At 39.4% G+C, this 24,955-nt stretch overlaps 1 protein-coding gene across 4 annotated transcripts in view; it reads left to right on the top strand.

Moving 5' to 3' along the window:
* The window catches only part of APBB2 (amyloid beta precursor protein binding family B member 2), a 428,865-nt gene that overhangs the window by 148,352 nt on the left and 255,558 nt on the right, over nt 1–24,955 (top strand). For all 4 annotated transcript variants that reach the window (XM_036762574.1, XM_036762575.1, XM_036762576.1 and 1 more), the window contains exon 4: nt 9,238–9,355. The gene's annotated coding sequence lies outside the window, so the exon portion shown is untranslated. The remainder of the gene's footprint in view (nt 1–9,237; nt 9,356–24,955) is intronic.

Here is a 24,955-nt window from a genome sequence, read left to right on the forward strand (position 1 = left end):
TTTTAAGAATTATTATTTCTCTGGCCTACTGTGGGGGGTGGATATGTACACATATTACAAACTATTGCTTTAATAACACATCCTAGAATTTTGAAAGAAATTTAAGATTGCTGGTTTGGAAACTATGCCATAGTTTCCAGATTCAGGTGTCTTTTTTTTTAAGTTAGGAAATTTGTTCCTTTCCATTCCTTTCATATCTTTGGCAAAGATTAGCAGTATTTTTTTCCCCAAGATCCAATAATTTTTTTTCCTTCAAGTTCCTGCCCCCCTTTTTTCCCCTTCTGACTTGATTTCTGGATTTCAAGGCAAAATTTGAGATTTTATTAATTTAATAGGGAAACTCATGACTTAATCCTTTAAAAAATAAAGTTCTATACAGTTCAGCAATTATATTTTTGAGTTCCTCAAAAATACACCGGTGTGTAGTTCATCTGAATCTGGTTAACTTGAACTCTTTCTAGGACAAATAAGTGGTTCCTTGGCCAAGAAAACAGTCTTTGACACCTTTCTGTTGTCCCTTTCATCATCCCATTCAACCCAACCAGCAAAAACAAAAAAACCAAAAAACCCTTTTTTTTTTCTTTGTGCCAACAAAGTTAAATAAAAAAAAAAAACAGCCAACCATTAATCCTTGTTAATGTCATAAGCTTTTCTTGTCAGCTGTAGCTCATTCTGAGCTGTCCTTACGACTACATGTCACACTTTTGTCATCTTCTATTGCCTCCTTTGTAGGTGAGTTCTACCTTTTGAAGGATGAAATTATTAGTAAGGCAAGCCAGGAAATTATTGATTGTCCTGCTTTAGACAATGGCCTTGAGGAGGTGTCAAGATAATAAGTTTCCCAAGCTAGTCTATCATGCCTCCATGCTAGACTTGTGATCTTTCCCCCAATATTCTCATCTATGTGTATTTCCTTTTTTTTCTGTCCAGGTAGTCTGTAGTATAGTCCAATGACAGTATTGTTTTTGTTTTACACCTTCATCAGTCTTCATCCAAATGCTTTCAACCATGTTTTCTCTTTAACTCATATATTTCTTTGCATGAATATGTCTTTTTAATATACGTGTATAATATATCATAATATAAAGTATACCACAACATATAGTTATATATATAATTATATGTTTATTATAGAATGCTATTTATTTTTGTATTATAATATATAATGTAGATCATATATCGTATACTTGTATATATGTGTATGATGTGTGTAATATCCCTACCCCCACTTTGGTTCTTGTGGAATAAAGAATATTCTTGCAAAGTCATAATCCCATGATGGGTCCCACCCACCAAGTCTCATGGATTTGCCTTCTTTCATCAAATTCTCTAGTTCATTTTACTGCACTCATATTTTGAACATTTGCATAACTATCTCAGGCTGTAGCTTTTATTGCTGGTTTTGCATGGGCAATCATGGGTTTGAAGCTGAAGCCCTAGCTGGGCTTCAGAATCACTGGGATAGGAAAAATATGAGGGTGTGCGAACATGCTGAGGAATTAAGGAATGAGTCTTGAAAGGGTATCGGTGGCTGGAGAAAAGACTGATGAAGGAGCCGAATCATTAGATTTCTCCTGGAGTCTACCCTTGAAATCCAACCTCAGGTTAGATGTCCTGTGAATTCTAGCTGGCCTACCTCTCAGGAGGCAGGAACCCATGAAGGTATGGCCTGGCGGGAGTTCAGTCAGAAGGCAGTAGGTGGCAGTGGAAGATGAGTCTGGTCAGCAGTGGCTTCTATAGCACTGGAGAAGGCCCTGGGGTGAAGACCTAGGCAGAGAGGGGAGTGGCTGGGATGAGGCTGACTCAAGGCCCTGGGGTGAAGACAGATTCTGGAGGCAGGTGGCCAGATAGAACTGAAGTAGAGCTTGCTGGGAAGGCCCTGAGGCAAAGACAAAACCCCAGAAGCTGCTGACAGGGACCTGAGACGGTGACAATCAAATGGGATCACATATGGAAAGTGCTTTGTAAACCTCAAAGAGGTATATAACTGTTAACTACTGTTAATATTGATATTATTATTTGGCTTAATGGACATAGGTGGCTTATTTATCTGACGGCAAATCTGGAAAAGATAATATCTCTGTTGACTTAAGGCAAAAAATCTGCTGTCCACTTGAAGTAGCCCAGAAGAGGAGAAAGAATGTGTTAGGACAAGATTCAAGAAGAGGATTGAGGAGGGCAGAAGAAAGGGAAGGTTATGGAAAACGAGGAAAGAAAAATGAAGATAGAGGTGAGGAAGAATGGAGAGAGAGAAGCAGTGATAAAAATTTTGGTTTTTTTTTTTTTTTTTTTTTTGGAAAACTGCTTAGGGGAATTTGCAAAGTCTGGCTTTTGATTTAATATGTCTCCCGAAGACAGTGTCTCAGATTTGAGCTGCTTGAGTTGGAACATTTTGTATATTAAAAAGAAAAGCTCAACAAAAATACTTGAAAGCAAAATTCTTCCATCTGGGGTGAGCGTTGCATCTAACCAACAGAAAGCAGGGGATCCGGATGACCTCTGGAGCCCTGAGTAAGTTTACATTTTCTGTGCAGTGGTGGAGAGTGCTTTCTCATTCTAACCACATTCTCTACATAGTTCTGTTTTGTCTCTTGACCTGCTTGCTTAGTTAAATAGTCTCAAATCATTTGACAGTGGAATCACTGCTGTCCAAAGGTCTGCTGTCCAGGTGGGTTCTTGTTCCTGTAAATGTAAAGAATCCCCCAAAGAGCCTACAGACAAGTTCTTTAGACATACCAATATTTCTTCTTCATTTGACTTTCCTTTTACTTCTTTTCCTTTTTAAAAAATTTTAAAATTAAATTTTGTAGATTAATTAATTGCTAGACTTGCTAGTGCTGGTGCTAGATACTTTCAGATTTTTATCTTTACTACAGAAGTAACACTTTGTTGTTCAGGAACAAAGGTATCTGGCAACTTCAGCTAACTGACAACCAGGAATGAAAGTGGAAGGCAGGAAAAAAACCTTTCTTTAGCTAAATCAGGCTGCTAGATGGTACGGTGAACATAGCAGTGGGCATGGAATTGGGGAGACCTGAGTCCAGGAGGGGTTTGGAGCCAGTTGTGACCTTACACTTTTCTGCCTGAGTTAAAATCCTGCCTAATTTAGTTTGTGACTCTGGGTAAGCCTCTCTTTGTCTCACCTCTCTCATCTGTAAAATGGATATAAAGATGGTACTTACCTCCCAGGGTTAATGTGAAGATAAAATGAAATAATATTTTAAATAGTCTTACATCAATGCTAGGTGTTGTTGATACTGTTATGTCAAAGCCAATGCTCCAAGATTCATGTACTTAATTCTTTGGATGAGCTTTCATTCAGTACCTATTTGCTTATGTTTACCTTTTCCTGTACACAGTCCTAAGAAATTTTTATTGTTTGGTTTCTAAGCCAATGAGAGAGGAGAGAGAGAGAGAGAGAGAAAGAGAGAGAGACACGGAGACAGACAAACACACAGACACACACAGACAAACAGAGAGACGGAGACACACACACACACATACACAGAGGGACACAGAGGCAGAAAGAAAGATTTTTTTTATTAGGGTTTGTTTTTGTTTTGGGCTCCCTTCCCTAAGAAAAATTTATTTGCTTTGTTCCCTTCATTAATTCTCATCCCATCTTGTCTCTTCTAAAATTTTATTCTCTGATTTGTGGTCAGTATCCTTATCAGTTCCTTTTTAAATCTTTTTTTGTGTTCTTCATGGAATTAAAGCTTCTGAAGTATCAGGTTCAAGTTCTTTTTCTTCTTTTAATAACACATTTGTGTTATTGCCTCAACAGACCTAGCCCCATCGTTTCTCTTTTCTGTTGTGCTTAACTCTTAGAAGTATTCGTGAAGGAAGTAAGATGGATACAACAGTTCCCCCGTCCCCCACCCCCACCCCGTTTAAAGTTCCCAGTGGTCCCAGTTCCCTGGTCCCTGCCATGCTCATTGTCATTCTAGGAAGCCTATCTTGATCATGTCCTCCACCCCCACTTTCATGTTGTTAGTATCTCCTCAGAAATTTCTTTTTGTGTGTTTTATATACAATTTTGCCTGTACATGTTGATTCCCCCAGTGGAATGTAAGATCTTGAAGCCAGGGACTTTTTTTTACTTTTTGAATTTCTAAGCCCAGTGCCTAAGACAGTGGTGATTAAGATATATTTGTTATTGGTTGATTATTGTCATATATTACTAACATCTCTCTCCACCAACAAGTCATTAATGATAAGACTACTCCTTTCTCCCTTCACTCTTTGCCCTAAACCAAAATGAAACCCCTCAGAGGGAAATTCTTAGTTTATTTGCCTTCTTTTTTTATATACATTTTTTATTGATACTTTTTTTTTGGAGGGAGCAAGGCAGGGCAATTGGGGTTAAGTGACTTGCCCAAGGTCACACAGCTAGTAAGTGTGTTAAATGTCTGAGGCTGGATTTGAATTCAGCTCTTCCTGACTCCAGGGCCGGTGCTCTACTCACTGCACCACCTAGCTGCCCCAGTTAATTTGCCTTCTGACTAATTCTTAAAGGGGGCAAGAGTAAACCCTAATCTATCAAGGAAAAGACTATGACATTCACATTCTCCTAAAGGTTTGAGATAGCCATATTTTTACTGTATCATAATATTATGGGAGACATACAGAATTGTGATTTTGTAAGTTGTATGATACATTGTTTTAAATGTTGTTCAGTTGTATCTGACTCTTTGTGACCTCATTTTGGGGTTTTCTTGGCAAAGACGCTGGAGTGGTTTGCCATTTCCAGTTCATTTTACATATGAGGAAAATGAGGCAAACAGGGTTAAGTGACTTGCCCGGGGTCGCACAGCTAGTAAGTATCTGAAGCCAGATTTGAACTGAGAAACACAAATCTTCTTGATTCCAGGCCTGGCACTTTATGCACTTTACCATCTAGCCTGTCCAGTTTTAAATGTTACAGAATAGATTTTTAATAGGTGGCTTGAGCTTTTATTTATTTTTAAATAAGTCCAAACCAATTGAAACAGTAATCTTTTTGCCTATTTTTTGATGTTCTTGTAAGTTTCCATTTTGGAATAACAGTAATGAATCTAAGAGTAATAAATGTTAAAATGAGAGATGCTCTGGAGAAGGTGACTGTTAGGCACTAAAAAAAGAAACTAGTAGATCTATGAGGGCTGTTGGTGTTTGGTGTTTATTTTGTGAGGCTTCTCCTCCCTTTCACCCAGATCAGCATACTGAGGATTCTTGGAAGAGGTGTTAATGGATTTACTAAGGATGATTGTCCTTATAAACCATCTCTGGTCTTGAATATATTATTCCCCGCCCAATAAATATAGTGATAAAAGTTGCAAAATAAACACTTGAAGGCCTCATAAATCCATCCTTTGCTGCTTACCTAAGGCATGTGCCCTGTTTATCTTGATCTCTTCAGCTACCCAGTCCAGGAACAGAATGAGGCAGTGCTTTGTTCACTGCCTTGAATGATTTGTTTCTCCTTTGAGATACTATGTAGATGAAATGGACAGAAATATTTTTAGTTTTACAGATATTTTATAAAAAATATTCACTTTTCTTTTGACAGTTGGAAAAAATTACACGAAGTCACCAAGAATTTAAACCTTTCTCATCAATATTCTGGTCAAATAGTATTTCTTGATGTCCTTATGCTTCATAGACTCTTCTGCTATGTGCTAAATGAAATGTTATACCTGATAAAGACTGCCTGGAAATTTATATCCTACTGTAAGGGCCCTCAGTAATGGTATCCCACATAAATTAGGACATCATTGGCCATATTGGCGGTTATTCCACTTATATTGAGCTGATTACATGGTTTTTAAAAGTATATTAGTATGATTCTGAGATGTGCTCTAAAAGGACTTGAAAAGCCAGAAAATAATCTTTCCAATGTGTTCTCATCAACCATAGCTTTAGGTTTCATTGGTCCATGATTTTGTCTGTGCAAGGAAACTAGTATGGAAACTTTCTCCACCAATGGAAATTGGCAGTTTGTCACTTAACGTCTTAGGGTGTTGCATGAAGTCCTGGGGAGTTAATGGAGTTTTCCTCGAGTGCATAGCTAGTAGGCATCAAAGGCAGGGCTTGAACTTATCTTTCTGATCCCAAGATTAGCCCTCCAACCATGCTGTCTCCCAATCAATTCCTTACAAGGCAGCTAAGTGGTATAAGTGGATAGGGTGCTGGTCCTGAAGTCAGGAAGATTCATCTTCCAGAGTTCAAATCCAGCTGCAGACATTAGCTGTGTGACCTTAGGCAAGTCACTTAACCCTGTTTGCCTCAGTTTCCTCTTCTGTAAAGTGAGCAGGAAAAGGAAATGGCAAATTACTCCAGTATTTCTGCTAAGAAAACTCCAAATGAGGTTACAAAGAGTGGGATGCTACTGAAAAATGACTGAACAACAAAGCCTGCCTTACAAATTTCAATTCATTTTGACTTTCAGCACTCTAGACATTGTCAGGACATCCTTTTTCTTTCTTCCATTACCTGTTCTTACTTCCAACTTCTGTATGTATCTTTTAAAAATTTAAGTGAGTCAGTGAGTTCCCTGTGCATCCACATTGTGCTCTCTAGACAGCTCTTTCCTATCTGTCAGAATTACTTCTTTGTATCTTCAGACTTTTATGCTTGTCAGCTTTCTCTGTCTCCTGAGCTGACCTTCTGTGGAATTTAGCCCCTGAGATTCTACCTTTCCTTTCCTTCAGTCCTTTGAAATTTGATCTCCTATCTGGTAGTCAATGAAAGGATTTTATTGTGCAAAGACAATAGGCAAGCTTTTCTTCTTTCTGCAAATATTTTTTGAATTTAAATAGGTGGAAATGTCAGCTTGATTTGAGGGAGAACTTTAAAAAAACTATTCTGATTGCTTTATTTACCTAATAACTAGAGCTAAATTTTTTAGAATAGGTTTTTGTGACAAGAAGCACAGCATTGTTAGACTGTGTTGTCTTGGAAAGAAGAGAGAAAAAAATAACTACTGAATTTGTTTTTCTATGTTTAGAAGTCACATCCACTTATTTCTCCACATATTGTTTACTTAAGATTTTATAATTTTCAAGATTTTCTCATCAACAAAAAAGTCATTTGTGATCCATCTGCTTAAGTATTTTCTATCACTTGGAGGGAAATGAGTGAGTTTGGTTCATTTTGGAGCCCACTGTGAGGTTGGGAAATCATTGTCTCTTTCACCACCCACAAGCATGAAAGGGAAGCCATTTTTCAATGCGTGTCTCCAGTGTAGGCAGCTTCTGACAGTCCATACTCTTCTAGTTTGCTTCACTAAAGAAGGGTCAATTACAGAATCCCATCAGTCTTGAAAGAGCTGCAGAATAGGGAGTTGGATTTAGATGTTGTTAAGTGAGCTAGAGCATTAGGGTACAATTGAAAGGTCCCATGCTAATAACCTGGGCTACCTGAAAGAAATGCCACGGTTATTTTTTTCTACGGAGAAGCACCAATGCCCTGTGTTTTTAAAACTTATTTTTATTAATATTTTTATGATGTCGTCTTCCTTTTTGAATTCCCTTTCCTACCCACCAAGCTATCCCTTGTAACAAAGAATAAGAAAAGAAAGAAGGAAAAGAAAAAGCAGTTCCACCAAATCAACTACCATGTCAGCTGTCTCTGATAGAATATGCAATACCCCACACCTCTTGTCCCTCTACCTCTACAAAGAAGGGAAGAAGGTGCATTAAAAAAAACAAAACAAAAACCCAAAGTACTGGGGCCAAGCTTGGCCGCTGAAATTGTATAACGTTCAGTTTTTGTTCCGATGTTCTTTCCCTTCCTTTAGGTTGCAGTCATTGTGTACATTGTTTTCTGGGTTCTATTTGCTTTACTCTGCATCAATTCATATAAGTCTTCCCATGCATCTCTGGATGCTTCCTATTTGTTATTTCTCCCAGTTCAGTAGTATTCTATTCCATTACTGGATCACAGTTTGTTTAGCCGTGCCTTCCCTCCCATTCCCCTCCAAGGAACAATGCCCTATGTTTTAATGCCTTGTTAAAATACTAACACCGATGCTGCTACCTCCTGTTACACAGGCTGGAGATTAAAGTAGCAAGGACTTTTGGCTAGGGAAGGCCTATCATTGTGATGAAGATTGTGTGCTCGTAGACAAACAAACAACCTATTTTAACTTCCTTTTAGAATGCTGCCTGAGACTCAGAGAGGCTAAGTGTCTTGTCCACAGTCACACAGCTCTTGGGTCAGAGTTGGGTTTTGAACTCAGGTCTCCCTAACTCCAATTTCAGCAGTCTCTTCAGTAAACTACATTGCTTTTGTTTGACACATGCAGTGAAAAAGCACTGTTGATAAGTTGTTAATCTTAGAGGTAGTTGCTGTTTTTTCTTCATCTCTCCCACCCCTTTCCCTCTCACCTACCCCCACCCTGGCTTTATGATGCTGTATCCCCACATGCTACATTCCCAGATGTCATAGTCTCTTAGAGAAGGCTTTTTATACCAGAACATCTAAAGTCTAAAAAAGAGTAAATGCAATTTGTATGAGCTAGAATGGGACTCTGTTCTTTTGAATCTCTGATAAGGCTTTGAATATTTTTTTTTTGTCATTCTACGTCTGAATTTTAACCTAAAGAAGAAACCAGGGTTTTTGCTTCTATAATATCCAGATTCTTTAGCGTTCTCTTCTGCAACAGACCCTGCTCTGTTCAGGTTTGTTTATTTACATCATTAATTTTAAAGGGCAGCTTTGACCATCTTTAATGAATTAGCAGAGGCCCAGGGACTTCCAGGGTAGTATTTGTTTTAAGCCAATTTGATGTCAGCCACCCATGCTACAGAGGATTTTTTTTTTTCCTTTTCTTTAAGAAACCATTTAGGTTTTTACAAGCCTGCCAGATTATTGGCATTGGTGCTGTTTGTGAGCTCTGGGTTGATGCCATCTTTGGGCTTTAATCAAAAAAGGAAATGTGTACTGTATTAAAGTAATGAGACGAGTTTGGCCTGTTCTGTCTATACCATCTTCTAAACAGAAAAACTGAAGAATCTGATTAAGTGCTTTCTGTGTCCAGCACAATTCTTTATAGCGGCCACATATTAATTATAAACATTTGTTGCCTTACTTGCCTGTAGCTATAGAGAGGCTTCATCTCTGCTGATGTGACTGAATAATTTATAAGCATGGTTATGGTGAAATTTGTGGTGGTCATTAGCATTTTAATGAAAAAAATGCTGTCATTATCTTAAATCTCCCTTTTGTTTCTACTTTTTTTTTCCCTCTCCTTTCCAGCTAAACATCCTCAGTCTTTCCTAAATATTTGGAAAACGCTGACAATTCCGGGTAATGTGCTGACTGGTCACTATGGGCAGGCGATACCCAGGAGCTCACTGTCATCCAAGCAGTTCATGTATGTACCTTTCATTTTTACTGGAAATTTGTAGTATGCTGAATTTAACTACTTGTGCTGTGAGATCTCAAGGCTCTAAGTGCTAAGTAAGAGTATTTAGAAATGCAGAGAATGGCTTATCCTGGGGCATCTTTTAATTTTTAAAACTGTTTTTGGATGGAGAAACTGTCTGAATTGGGGTGATTAAGTGTCCCTTTAAGACTAGACATGTGTATTAGCAATCACCTTTCTTCATACATGCCCCCATATATGTAGAGAGGCATCTTTTAATGAGGCATTCAGGTTTCCAACAAAGAACACCCTTTCAGAGAGAGGCAATATAATGAATTCCATTTCAGAACACTATCTTTTTTTAAGGGTGTTTCCGAAGGTTTATTTCAACCTTTTTTGGATCATAAAATCACAGAACCTTGAACCCAGGAGAGAGGTCATTCAGTCTCACCTCTGAACTTTGGGCAGAACAATGCTTAAGCCTCCCCAGGGAGAGAGCTTTTGAATCTGATTCCTTACATTTTCCAAACAAAGAGACTCTGCAATCTAGTGTTTTGGTGAGGAAACACAGTATTTCATAGTACTCACACTCAAGAATCTCTTCCAAATGTCTTAATTAGAATCATTCCTGCTACAATTTAATCCTTTTTGGTATTATTCTTGGTCCACACATGCAAGTGATCATGCTGCCCGTCTCTATCAAGACCTACCTTTTCTCCTGTATTCTGGTCTTTTATTACCAACTGCCCCTTGGATAGGATTGCTCTTTTCATCCAGAAACTTCTTTTCTCTCAAACTTCTCTATTTTTGTCTAGCAGAGGTGGGGAACCTGCAGCCTTTAGGCCACATGTGCCCTTCTAGGTCTTCGGGTGCGGCCTTTTGACTGAGTCTAAGTTTTACAGAATAAATCCTTTTATTAAGGGGATTTGTTCTGTGAAGTTTGGATTCAGTCAGAGGGCCACACTTGAGGACCTAGAAGATCACATGTGGCCTCTAGGCCACAGGTTCCCCAGGGCATTACTATCCATCTAGATACCTATATTCAAAACCTGGAATTCCTTGATCACACTCAGCTCCAATCAGTTGCCAGGTCTTGCCAATTGTACTTCCATAATATATCTCTTACATCTTGACCCTTTCTCTCTCCTCACACAGCCACCACCCTCTTTCAGGCTCTCATCCCCTCGTGCTTAGACTACTTCGGTAGCCTCCTATTGGTCTCCCTACCTCACATCTCTCCCCTTTTTAATCTGCCTTCCACACGACTGCCAAAGTGATGCTTCTATAATACAGGTGCTAAAGCATCGCGTCATCACCTGGTCAATGAGTTTCAGGGCCTCTCTGTTACCTCTAGGAGCTAACACGAATTCTTCTGTTTGACATTTGGACCCCCCGCCCCATGCCTTGGCTCCAGCCTACCCTTTCCATGCTTTTTATATGTTACAGCCTTTCATGCACTCCATGCTTCAGCCAGCCTGGTGTTCTTCCTGTTCCTCACACACAATGCTCTGTTCATTTCTGTGCTTTTCCACAAGTTGTCCTCCATGTTTGGGATATGCTGCCTTCCACCTCTGCCTCTGCCTTTTAGTGTGTGTGTGTATTTATTTTTATGTATATATCTATATGTATGTATATATATGTTTATATATGTGCATACATGTATGTTTGTGTGTATATGTATGTATATACATACATATATACATACGTATACATATGTAAATATAAAATACTCCCTTCCACCTCTACCTTTTAGTGTGTATTTTTATTTAAATATATATGTGTGTTTTTATATATATTTGTAAAATACGTCTTCCACCTCTGGCTGTCTCTACCTTTTAGTGTATGTGTATTTTTATAAATATATATGCATATATATGTATTTATGTGTGTATATGTGTGTGTGTGTGTGTATATATATATATATATATATATATATATATATATATATATATATATATAAAAATACAAATAAAACATACTGCCTTCCACCTTTGCCTCTACCTTTTAGTGTGTGTATTTTTATTTATATACATATATGTATATGTTTGTGTACATGTGTATATCTATACATACACACACACACACATATATATAATACACCCCCTTCCACCTCTGCCTTTTAGTGTGTGTATTTTTATTTATATACGTATATGTATATGTTTGTGTACATGTGTATATATACACATATACACACACATATATGTATATGTGTATATATGTGTATATGTGTATATATATGTATATGTGTGTGTATATGTGTGTGTGTGTATATATATATATATATATATATATATATATATATATATATATATATATATATGTATATATAAAATACACCCGCTTCCACCTCTGCCTCTACCTCTACCTTTTAGTGCGTATTTTTATACATATATGTATATGTATAAAAATACTCATATGTATAAAATACATTCCCTTCCACCTCTACCTTTTAGTGTATGTATTTTTATTTATATACATATGTGTATGTATGTGTATGTATACATATACATATACGCATATACACACACACACAAATAAAATACACTCACTTCCACCTCTGCCTCTCCCTTTTAATGTGTGTGTAGATATACACACATGTGTGTGTGTTTATTTTTTCCTTCAAATCTCACCCATATAAAGCCTTTCATTAGCATCCCCCACTCCTACAAACTGCTAATGCCTCCCCCTGTAAAATTAACTCTATATATTTGGTACACATTTGTACCTGTACGTGATAGAATGGAAGCTCCTTAGGGCAGGAGCCATTCCATTTTTGTCTTCATGTCCCCAGTGCCCAACCTAGACTGTCTGTGTAATAAATGCTTGTTTACTGATTGCTCAACAAGAATCTTTCTCTGCTTTCTTCATGGATTCTTCCTCTCCCCACTACTCCCACAGAAAAACCACTTTTTTGGCCAGTGACCTAGCACTCAGATCATGCTTTAAGGTATGCAAAGCTCTTTACGTGTATCTGGTCCTCAAATAGGCCTGTGACATAAGTGTTATTATGGCACCATTTTACAGATAACAAAACTAGAGGCTGGTAGAGTTTAATGGATTTGTCCAGGGTTTCCCAGCTAGTAAGCGTCTGAGACAGGATTTGAACTCTGGTCTTCCTGACACCGAGGCCAGCCCTTGATCCACTGTGCCACCTTGTCCTGAGCCCATTATCCAGTCCTGCATTTCTTTTTGTTCCATTGCTCTGAACCCTGCTCTCCAACTTTTCGTAGAGCTAGAGGCTGTGATTTCTAAATAGATTCGCAGAATCTCAGAGTTGGAGGACACTTTGAAGACCATCAAATTCATTCCCTTGTACCAGGCATGAGTTCCCTCTGCGGTATCCCTGACATGGTCATTTAGCTTCTGTTTAATAGCAGGGCAGCATTTATATGGCTCTGTAAGGCTTGCCAAGCGATTCCTGGTTGTTGTCTCATTTAGTCCTCATAGCAACTCTGAGCTAAGTGCTGTTATCTTCATCTCCATCACACCAATGAGGAAGCTTAGCCCTAGGGAAGTGGAGGGACTTGGTCAAGGTTACTAAACTGGCAGGTGACTGAGACAGGATTTAAATTTAGGTCTTCCTAACTCTAAATCCATCACTCTACCCATTGGGCCACCTAGCTAACTCCAATCCATGCCAGGCCCCATACCCATCACAGTAGGGAACTCATTACTTCATGGAAGCTGGAAGGAAGCTCAGAAGTTCTTTAATTCAACCCCCTCATTTTACATATGAGGAAACTGGGTCCCAGGGAAGTTTATTTGAACTTACATTCTCTAACTCCAGAGCCAGTGTTCTTTCCACTGTACCACGCAATTTTCTGTGTGCCCCCTCACGCCCCCCACCCTTTCCATTTGGGATACCTCTAATTGTTAGGAAGTTCTTCCTTATTTTGAGATGAAGCCTCCTTACCTCTTGCCACCAACTGGGCAAGCAGGACGGGTGTCTCCCATTAGATAAACTTTCATGTATTTGGAGGCACTCTTCGGGTTTCTGTGGTCTTTCTCTTCCTTTTCAGGTGTATTCTCTAGCAGGACCTATCAAAAAGGGTAGTTTGCCATCATTCCCTTTGTAGGTATGGCCTGTTACATTATTTATTCATGACTTTTCTTTTCTTTCTGTAGGGAATTCCCAATGACAAAACTCAATTTTTGATCTTAGAAATTTGCCTGGGGACACTGGCAGGTTGGGTGACTTGCCTGTGATCCCACAGCAAATAAGGGTCAGAGGTGGGTGGGACTAGATCCCAGGGTTTCCTGACTTGAAACCAGCTTTCTGTCTATCACACTAGGCTTCCTCTATTCTTTCTTTGTGAAGTAAGATTCTAATATGGATAAATGAATAAGAGATAAATAAAAATCATGACTCTGAACAGTCTATGAGTCAACTCTTATTTAACTGCATTTTCTACTTTTTAGATTATGTGTAGCAAGTTTAAGAAATTTTAGTCTTTTTTTTCTCTCCTCTTTTTCCCATTATCAGTTGGTATATGCTTAGAGAAATGCAATTTAATTTTTATGTTAGACCAAAGCAAAACATAAATATTAAATCTCAGAAAAAAAATCACAATGTATTCCAAATTTGAATTTAAAATGACTTCCCATTTACCTACATTTCACTTTACCCATTCCCTTTATCTCTGCCAACAAAAATAATTAAAAGTAGAATGCATTAAGCTTTTGGTCTACTTTGAACCACAGATCTTTCAAAATTCACTGTGCCAAGGCAGTTCTGGCCTAGCTTTTATATCTGTGGAGATTTTTTTTTCTCCTGAAGAGAATTTCTTGCGCTTATGAATAATAGCTTTATTGAACTTTCATGATAAAAATGGTTAGTAAGAAAATAATTCCTGTCACTTTATTACTTTCCATATTTTTTCCCTTTTTTCTCCTCCCCACATTTGTATTTTACTTGTTAGTTAACATTTACTTCAGGCCCTGTTTTCTAGGGTTCCAGTATCGTTGTCCAGTTGTTTCAGTCATATCTGACTCTTTGTGACCCCATTTGGGGTTTTCTTGGCAGATACTAGAGTGGTTTGCTGTTTCCTTCTCCGGCTCATATATAGAATCAAATACTACATCCCTGGGATCTAGTCCCACCCACCTCTGACCCTTATCTGCTGTGGGATCATAGGCAAGTCATCCAACCTGCCAGTGTCCCCAGGCAAATTTCTAAGATCAAAAATTGAGTTTTGTCATTGGGAATTCCCTACACTGAAGAAACTAGGACAAATAGGGTTAAGTGACTTGCCCAGGGTCACACAGCTAGTAAGTGTCTGAGGCCAGATTTGAGCTCCTGTCTTCGTGAATCCAATCCTGGCAATCTGTTCACCATAAACATGTAAAAACATATAATGTGTTTACTGGTACTACTAATTATTTGGAAATTTCTGGAGATTTCCTCCGCCAGATGCATGACCTTCAAGCACTTTTTCTGAGTGAAAGAGGAGAGTCATAGGTCCTACCCTTGATGCTGTAGAACTTGGGGAGCCATCTTCTGACCCCCTTCCAGGCAATTGTGTATAAAGTAATTACACAGATTAGCAGCCAGTCTGCTCACAGAATCGTCCAAAGGCATAGCTAAATTAAAGCATCATATTATATTTGATTTCCATTTTGATGACTCTCTATCATTTTCTAGGAGATGTTAAATTGCTAATTATCTTTTAATAATAATGGTGATGAGAGCTAGCATTGATATAGTGCCTACTATGTGCCAAGGACTCTGCAGTGCTTTGCAAATATTATCTCACTTGATCTTTACAATAGTCCTGGGAGGTGGGTGCTATTATTATCCCAATAGTACACTTCAGGAAACTGAGGCAAACAGGGTAAGTGACTTGCCCAAAGTCACATAGCTAATACATGCCTGGATTTGACTTTTCAGAACATCAGAAAGCATAACACAATTTAGAATAATTTCTATAGATTATTCTATAAATAAAAAGTTTTTTGTATGTAGAGAGGGAAGTTTCAGTTACTTAGTTAATTTCTGGGGAGTAGCTTATTCCCTAAAAAAGCTGAGTAAATGATTTGTTAGCCTATCTTTCTATGTCTACCAGAAGGTTTTAGAAGTATTTTACTTGGTACAGAAAAATGGTGCGAAGGAATCTATTCTTTCTCACTTAAGGTATCTCTTACCAAGGACTCTTATCACGGAAAATGTTTTCTTATCTAACCTTGTAGGCCAGTGTCATGCTAGACATTATATAAAATAGGATTTGATTCAGTCATTGGCCAGTTGGCTTGCAAGTTTAATGACCTCTCTAAAGTACGCCGCTTCAGCCTTTCATCTGCTGGGGAAGATGAATAAATTGGTGCCTTTTCCCCATGATGAGTAAAAGATGTTTTCTTGGTCTCTAGAGTGGCTGTATTATTAGTTCTGGAAAGTGTTTTTTTTCTGGAGGTAGAAGGTAGTAATGCTTTGCGGTCATTGGGTGACCTTGACTGACTCTGTCAGTCTTCTTGACTTTCTGTTGATCCTTTAAGGTGTGGAGTTAAGGCAGTAATTGTGTGCGTGTGTGTGTGTGTGTGTGTGTGTGTCTGCGTGTGTGCGTGCGCCTGTGCGAGAGAGACAGAAAGAGAGAGAGTGTGTGTGTGTGTGTGAGAGAGAGAGCGAGAGAGAGAGAAGGAAAAGATGGAGGGGAGGGAGAGAGATTTTCTTTTTTATTTTGTGAGTTGATTCAGTTTGGGGAAGGGGAGGGCTTATTGTGGATTTGTGTGTGAGCAGTTTTAAGTAATTTTAAGTAATGTTTGCTTGTTGAAATGTTGAGTCATGCTATTGGTAGGGCAGAAGGAACTGTAGCTACTCAGTTCTATTGTCCCTTAAGACAAGTAGTGTGAGATGATCTGAAGTCTTCAGCTAATATAGTCTAAACCCACCTGCCAACACAGGAAGGAAAATAGTATCTTATTCATACTTGTCATTTTTTTATCTGTGACTTTATCAGTCTAGGGAACTTCTGGTAACTCCTTCCAACATCAGCAACTCATCTTTAACTTAACTTAGCATAGAGGTGTCACACATGGCTTGGGATCACTCCAGAGTGCTGACTCAGGAGTTAGATTAAAATGTATCTGGGAAATATGTAACAAAATAAATGAAAATACAATAAAACCTAGGTAATATCACATTTTAAAACTGCCACTATGTGGCCCTCTGGAATCCTCATGTATAGATTTGTGATCTCTGTTTCTTTGAGTTTGGCACCACTGACTTAGCAGCGAAAATCGAATTGTTAAGGAACTCACAACTACTAAGGGTCAAAGGATTTGAACCCAAGACTTTCCTGACTGTGAAGTCCTACCCTCTTTCCACTAGACAAGGAATTCATAACCTTTTCTGGGTCATGGACCCCTTCTTGGAATAATGCTCTTAAATAATAGAAGGAGATACTAAATTTCATTTAGAGGTTAGTGGAAAAAAAATGGAATGTTTGTACCTGTCCAAAGTCATATGCTCCTGTTTAAGAACCTTCAAGACCAGGGGTAGGGAACCTGTGGCCCTGAGGCCACATGAGGCCTTCTAGGTCTCTGGGTATGACCTTTTGATTCAGTCCAAATTTTACAGAACAAATCCTTTTATTAAGGGAATTTGTTCTGTGAAGTTTGGATTCAGTCAAAGGGCTGCAGTTGAGTACCTAGAGGGCCCCATGTGGTCTTGAGAGGACAGGTTCCCCATCCCTGCTCTAGATCATGTTGCCTAGCTGGTCTCATATATTCCATAACCCTATTATTAATGCATCTGGACATTGATAGAGGAGTTGTCTTAACTTCCTGCCCTCAAAGAGCATATATTCCAACAGGGGATGTTGGAATTTAGGGGGAGGAGGAGAAAAGAGGCACCATGGCAAGTGAGGAGATAGAGATGGCATCTGGGGAGAGTCAAGGTAAGAGTGAGGGGAAGAATGGCTGGTGTCACCCTCAAATTGGTGGTTCCAGGCAAGGAGTCACCAAGCAGTAGAGGAGGTCCCTAGGTTGGAGGTTGCCCAGGGTGGCAGTTTGGCAGTCAAGGAGGAGATGGTGTTGGAAAGAATCAAGGCAAAAGCATGGTTGAGATGCTTTCTAAAATGGGTTGGAGGTTAGACTTGATGACTTCTAAAATTACTTGTGTATTTTTTTTTAACTCAGACAGTGGCAAGATAGGTCAGGCTGAAACTCTAGCAGATCCATAGGGTTGGAAAGACAGTGGTCTAAATGTCTTAGGGAGTATTAAGGTGGCAGTGCGCACTAAGAGACCCCAAACTGGAAAGTATATCTTTGACTTGGAAATCTCCCCAGAGCAAAAGAATAGGCAGGATACAGATAATGTTAGCCAAGGTTGTATCAGACATGCCAGGCTAAACTGGAGAAGAACAGGGCTGTGGGTCAGAAGCTGTAGAGATAGGCAAAGAACATTTTTTTTTCAGAGATTCAGAATAGGTAGAACCAGGCATGATAAAAAGGCAGGCAGGCCAGGGCTGTGTTCAGAGGTCATACCTGAACTGTAGCCATAAGGAGAAGCCTAATTTGGGCACATTGGTCTGAGGTCTGGCTCCCTAAAGAGAAGTAGAAATGGAGTTGAGGTATTGGCAGAGGCCAAGCTGGACAGGAGGAAACTTGCAGGGGATGGAATTCAAACCAGGAGACTGAGTACTGCATCTTGGGATCTGGAATAGGCAGGCAAGTCCAAACAATAGCTTAACCAGCATATGACTGGTTTATCTCAGCATGGAGGCAGTCTATCTTCTGTCCTGGCTTTCAATAGCTTTCCTTATGAGAGAGCAGGCAAGGTGCTCCTTAGAAAGGGTAGGCTTCTATAAAATAAGTTCTTAATCTGGGAGTCTGTAAATTTTTTAAAAAGCATATTCTTTGATAACTGCATTTCAATATAATTGGTTTCTTTTATAAGTCTATGTATTTCATTTTATAGATTTAAAAACATGATTCTGAAAAGGGCTTCAGCAGATTGTCAGGGGGTTGAGGGGTCCATGACACAAAAAGAAAGAATCCTTGCTAGAAACCCTATGATTGCAGTGGAGGGTCACTTGGTGGTGTCCTTCTGTAAATAAATGAACAAAGGAAATATTAGAATGGATTAAATGAAGGTGGGGAGGTTGCAGCAGGTCATAGCAATCAGAATGACCTATATGGCTGAAAGTGGTCAACAACCAGTGTATTTGACTGTGATGGTTTTGCAGAAGGGCTCAACTGTGTTTGGCCCATATTATTTGTAGGGTAGAATCTGACTCTTGAAAACTCAGATTCTTGATTCACTTTCCCCAGTAACAGTAGAGGTGGAAAGGTGTTAATTGAAAACAACCACGGCAGGGTAGCATCACCAGGGGCCTCTAGTTCAAGTGCTCAAGCTGATGGAGGGAATAGAAAAATGGACGTGAAATGGACATGGTGTCAGGAGACTTCTAGTCTTGGCTTAGCCTCTAATTAGTGGGGTTACCTTGGGCAAGTGACTGAATCCGTTTGGGCTTCAGTTTTTCTTCATGTTAGGATGAGGACTGTATCTTATACAAGAAGTCAGGAAAGGTTTCTCCTACAAGGTATTTCTTGAAGAAAACTAGAGATTCCAAGAGGAAGAAATAAGGTGAGAGTGTGTTCCTAGGCACAGGGCAGGGAGCAGCCATGGAGTGTCATGCCACTGTGTCTGAACTGCTGAGTGTAAGTAGGGAGGAGAAGAGTCAAAAGATTGGAAAAGTCAAAAAGGGCCAGGTTGTAAAGAGATTTTAGACATCTGAGGATTTTATATTTGCTCCTAGAGATAACTGGGAACCACTGGAGTTTTACTGAGCAAGGAGTTGACCCACCTAAACTAAAAAAAAAAAAAATCACTTTGCAAATCCCTTTGTGCACTCATGTGGCATTTTATTAGGACCATGTTTTCTCTAAGCTGTGGGGTTTCACACCATGTATATAGGATTCCATGGGGAAAATTATAGGAATGGCTATGAATACTCTTGGTTCTTAAAAAAAAACACTGAAACTATGTAACAGAACTTAATACACAGGGGAAATTCCTGAGTCTGGAAATAGGCTTAATTTCTTAGCTGTTTTGCTCCAAAATTTCTCTTGTTGTCTATTGTTTATTTCAGAGAGCATTCAATATCTTCTGTTTCTCTTGAAGAGCAACCTTTATGAGTTCTGTCAAAATACTTCAATTAAAAGAATGTTCTTTAGCCAAAATTCGATTATGAAATCAGGCCCTGGGTCTCCTGAGTGTTCGGATCCTAAAGGTCCTAACCTCTTATGCTAGCTACTCATCCGTCACTCTGCAGGCGAGTGATGTTATGAAGGACCTGGCCACAGAGAATAAGAAATAAAGACATTGCATGGAGGAAGAACACACTCCATCACTTAGTGATGGGAATGTTATCTAGTTGCATTCTTGAATCCTTAAAGTACTCAAACATGAGAAAATTCCCCATTTAAGTCAAACATATTTGAAGATATTGGTGCCACAATTTCTCAAATAATCCAGGAAAATTTAAAAACATGTTGTAAACCCTGTGACCCAGAACTTTGTAACTACCAAAATCACCATGATATTCACTCTTGGAGAGCCTAGATCATCCTTATCTTGAACCATCTCATTCGAAGGGGAACATGTTATGTTGGCGGTAGTATTAGATTTGGAGTCAGAAATACTGTTTCCTCATCTGCAAAATAGAAATAGTCACATTTAGAATATCTACATCTCACATGAATATTCAGAGACTCAAATGAAATTATCTATGTAAAATACTTTGAAGACTTTAAAGTGCTAGATGAAAATGTTTGCTAGTATTCGGCTTATTCAACAGATAAAGTTGCCCATTTAAAGGGATCTAGGTGGTGCATTGGATAGAGTCCTGGGCCTGGAATTAGGAACACCTGAGTTCAAAGTCAGCCTCAGAAACAATCTAGCTGTGTGACCTTGGGTAAATCACTTAGCCTCTGTGAAAAGGAGATAATAATGACAGGTACCTCCTAGGGTTGTTATGAGGATCAAATGCGATAATATTTGTAAAGCACTTAGCCTGGTGCCTGGCACTTAGCAGGCATTTAATAAATGCATGTTTCCCTTTCCTGTTTCTGGGAACAAACAAGGAAGAATTCTCTTTTTGTAATGTTCTATGCATGTTATATGCAATCTGTGATTGACCCCTTCCTTTTTGGAGCATCCACCCAGAATGGCTCTTGCTTCATATTCATGGTAGGATGGCATCTTGTCTAGAGCAGCAATAAAGAAAGATCACTTTCATTTTTCCTCTTTTTATAAAAAAAAGAAAAGAGAATAAAACAATGCTTTGTGAAATTTCTTGAGCAGTAGGAATTTTTTAATTTAAAAAATTTAATATAAAGTTTAATAACCATTGATGAAGACAAATAGTGAAACAAAATACACAATCAGCAATCAAATTTTTTTTAAACCCCTTGGCATTTGGCGGAGTAGAACCGAATAGATTAACAGACAACAAACAAACAAGAAATTCATTTGCTCTGTGCCTTCCAAATCGATCCATGTAGTTTTACTCAATGTGTCTCTACACTAGGGAGCTGTAGCTTGGGAAAGACGCCTGCTTGACTCCTGGCTGTGTTGCATAAATAAATAAAATTTAGAAGTTCTGTCCTCTGGGTACTTGTAGAGAACTTCTCTGTCTCCTTGTCACATCAGACTTTTTTGGTTATGAGAAGAGATGGGGGTCAATAAACCTTATCTCCCACTATTTTCGCACAGGACCATGAAAGAAAATGAGCCCCAAAGGCAGGAAGAGTAATATAGTACAGAGAACGGTGGGTTTGGATTCAGAGGGCCTCGTTTGCATCTTGGTTTTGTGACTTGAAAGAATTGTTTCCCCCTTCCTGTACCTCAGTTTACTCATCTGTAAAATGAAGGAATTTAAGAAGGTGGCATGGTACTGTGAAGAGAACACTGGCTCTGAATTCAAATGGCCGCACTGTTGGGGTTTCATGATGTGTTGTGGTAGAGCTGTCTCAAAGAATTCAGAGTCAGACCGTCTCCAGTCCAAGTACAGGCATCTGTTGAGATTGACACATGAAGTGGGTTAAGTTCCAAGAGGAACCCATGACTTCAGAGAAAGCAAGATGGACTTTTATAGTGTAAAGATGCAATTGCTTAACAGAAATTATGAATATTAAAAAGTCTGGAGGGGTTTGTTAAGGGATTAGGTAATAGGGGAGGGGTCCCAGCCACAGTGGAACTGTGCATGCGATTACCCACAATGCATACAGAAAAACGCATTTGGGGAGGTATGTATACATGATAATGATAGTATAATAAGCCTCTCTATGTCATAAGTTCACTTTTGGTCAGTTCTTTACTATTACTGTATTAGTGCCTACTTAGGGAAAGTCCTTTCCATTGTTTTGGGGTCCACATCCTGCTTGGACATCCTGGTGGTGCTGCTTCCTGATTGGCTGAGTATTGTGGTCCTGTCTAAGGCTAGATGGATGTGGTTGTGGTGGAGTGTGTAGGCATACCTGTTGTGGGAAATATGAGGAATGGGACTGGAGGCAGTGGCTAGCTACAGGTAGTGGCTAGGATCCTATCACATGGACACATCTGCTGTTCTGTAAGAAATATGAATTCATGGCCACACCTGTTGTTCTAGCGAGCAGTGACGCATATATGAAGTTAGGATATTGAGTGTGTGTGTGGGGGGGTGGGGGTTGAGTGGTTAGGTAGGGGCAGTGGGCCTGCTGTTCAGTGGGGCCTATAAGGAAGTTAGAATATTGGGGCTGGGGGGCAGCTTTATTAGGATCCCATCATCACCTTTGATACTATTGGTTGACGTTTGGGCCTTGATTTCCTCAGCTGTAGAAGAAAGGAGTTGGCTAGATGACCTCTGAGCTCTATTCAAACTCTAGGTCTTTGATTCCAGGATCCTCTATTCTAGATAGTTTCCAAGATTCTGTCTAGTTCTAAGTGTGGTGATCTGTGAACCCAGTTTTCTTCCATTTAAATCTACTGTATATGTCATTCTTCTACTCTCCTTTCTTTCTTCTGTTTCAATTCATACAAATCTTCGCATGCTTCTCAGCATCCTTCATCTGTATAGCATCTTTATGTCCAATATTGAGGTTGCTAGAAGGTGTTTTTGAAGAACACTGGGCTTGGAGTCGGGAAGACCCTACTGTGAATCCTGCCTCATATGCTTATCGGCCACATGACTGTGGGCAAGTCATTCAACCTCTCTCAGCCTCAGTTTCCTCATCTTTAAAATGGGGATGATAATAATAATAGCAACCACTTCATAAGGTTGTTATGAAGCTCAAATGAGATAATGCATAGAAAGTACATTGTAAAATTTAAAGGGCTATTTATATGTAAATTATTATTCTTCCTTTACATTGAGATACACTGCAATCTGTTCAACCATTCTCCCCTCAATGGGCACCCACTTTGTTTCTTGCTAACATCAAAAAGTGTTGCTGTGCTATTTTATTTTAGCATATGTGGGATTTTCTCTGTCTTTGGCTTTCTTAGAGTACATGCCCAATAGCAGGATTTCTGGGTTAAAGTATATAAGCAATTTAGTAAGTTTTCTCATGTGATTCTGAATCGTTCTCCAAAACGGTTGGACAAGTTCACAGTTCCATCGTCTGTGTGTTAGTGTGCCAGTCTTCCCTCAGTGTCTCCTCCATTGACAATTTCTCCCTTTTATTGTCTTTACCACTTTGATGGGTGTGGACTGAAAACTGTGTTGTTTGAATTTTCCTTTTTCTTATTAGTAGTTAGGAGTGTTTTTTACATATGGTTGTTTGTAGTTTGCAGTTTTTCTTTTGAAAACTGTTTGTTCTTATCCTTTGCTCATTTGTTTACTGGAGAATGTGGCTTACTTTTGGGAAATAGATCAGATCATCTTGTCTCACCAGGTATGCTGGAAGTTTTCTCATTTTGCAGTCCTTAGGGATGTGAACTCTCAGTGAACTGAAGTAAATTCATTAAAATACTTGCAAAATGAAACCAGCAAAATCTTGAGAGGGATGACTTTGCACAATTAGAAGCACGAATGAAGTCTATGAGTTATTTTTCCTCCCTCAAACCCTGCCCCTTCCCCCCAAGACTTGGAGCAGATATAGGCAATATATACAGTGGATTTGCTTGCATGGCAAATCTATACTACTGCATAGTTAGTTGGTCAGAGAATGGTGACATATTGAAGGGATTATCTGCACTTGAGACTCCCCCCTCTCGATGTGCACAAGAATGCTTTAATCTGTGCCAAATCAAATGCTTTTCAGTTTGTGTATGAAAACTGTCCCTCTTCTCCTAGGGCTTACTAACAATATGGTAAACAACCCAAATTGCATACCATTAATCTGGAAACTGATAGCAAGAATCCCAGTGGGACTTGACAGTTTTTTCTGTCTAGCTTAACAGTTTGCCTTTTTTTTTCTCCATCTCTATCACTGGGCTTAAGAAAAAGAGAGAGGAAGGGAGAGGGCAGGAAAAGGAGAGAGAGAGAGAGAGAGAGAGAGAGAGAGAGAGAGAGAGAGAGAGAGAGAGAGAGAGAGAGAAGAGAAGGGAGGGGAAGGAGACAGAGGGAGAGAGGGAGGGAGGGAAGAAGAGAGAGAGAGGGAGAAAGGGAGGGAGGAAGGGAAGGGGAGAGAGAGAGGGAGGGGGGGAGGGAGAGAGGGAAGTAGGAAGAGAGAGGTGGGGGGAGGCTAGGAGTAACCTGTCCCCTACATCTTGAAAGTCTGTGAATAGAAGAAGCCGGATGTGGTGATGTGTTGAAACTCTTATTCTCATACTCTGCCAGCCAGTAGAGAGGTATAGTACTTATGGAGGTTTTCCTTTTTTTCCCCTGAGGGTCAGGAGTTCAAAGTACATTTAATAGGAGTCAGTACTAGTTTCATACTAAGCACTATGCGAAGGGAAGCAGAGGGAGTCTAAAATATGGTCCCTATCCACAGGTAATTTATAGTCATCCTATTTGTGGGGTTAGGACTAACAGGCATGAAACAGCAGTGAATGCTGAGACATTATATAATTAGGTATTAAACTGTGTACTAGAATAGGTGAGAAATAGGTAGATATAGAGTTTCGTGGAGCTTACTTGATAAGGATAGGAGAGGGTATGATTGGGGAAGTGTGGGCATTGGCATGGTTACAGTGAGGGAGAGTTTTATGGAGGTGACTTGAGAGATTTGAGCCTGGGTGTGGAGAATGGAAATGCATTGTGATAAGAGGCAGACTCCAGACACATGTACTGCCACATGGGGAATAAACATTTGGATATTAGGGTATTATTAATCTTAGGGGAATGTAACATGGGAGACTTGATTCACCAAGGAAAAATGAGGGATAAGGTCAATATATGGCCAGCCAAATATACTATGCTGGGCCAAATGGTCCAAATGGATACAGTCTGGTCCCTGTGTTGGAATAGCCATTAGTTATACCTAGGAAATGAGGAAAGAAAGGAGGTCAGTCTGGAAGTTGAGAAGCTTAAGGAGATATCCTTTCCTCCTGTCTGATGTTGTCCAGGCTAGACTGGTGCTGGAATGACCTGGATCTTGCCTCAGGAACTGAATTCTTCTCTCCTTCTCTGGGCTGTGAGTCAAGGATCTTAAGCGATAAAGTTCCTCTCCTGTTGTCTAGTCATATTGCCA

The sequence above is a fragment of the Trichosurus vulpecula genome, chromosome 6 (genome assembly GCF_011100635.1).
Source record: "Trichosurus vulpecula isolate mTriVul1 chromosome 6, mTriVul1.pri, whole genome shotgun sequence".
In the NCBI taxonomy this organism is placed as follows: Eukaryota; Metazoa; Chordata; class Mammalia; order Diprotodontia; family Phalangeridae; genus Trichosurus; species Trichosurus vulpecula.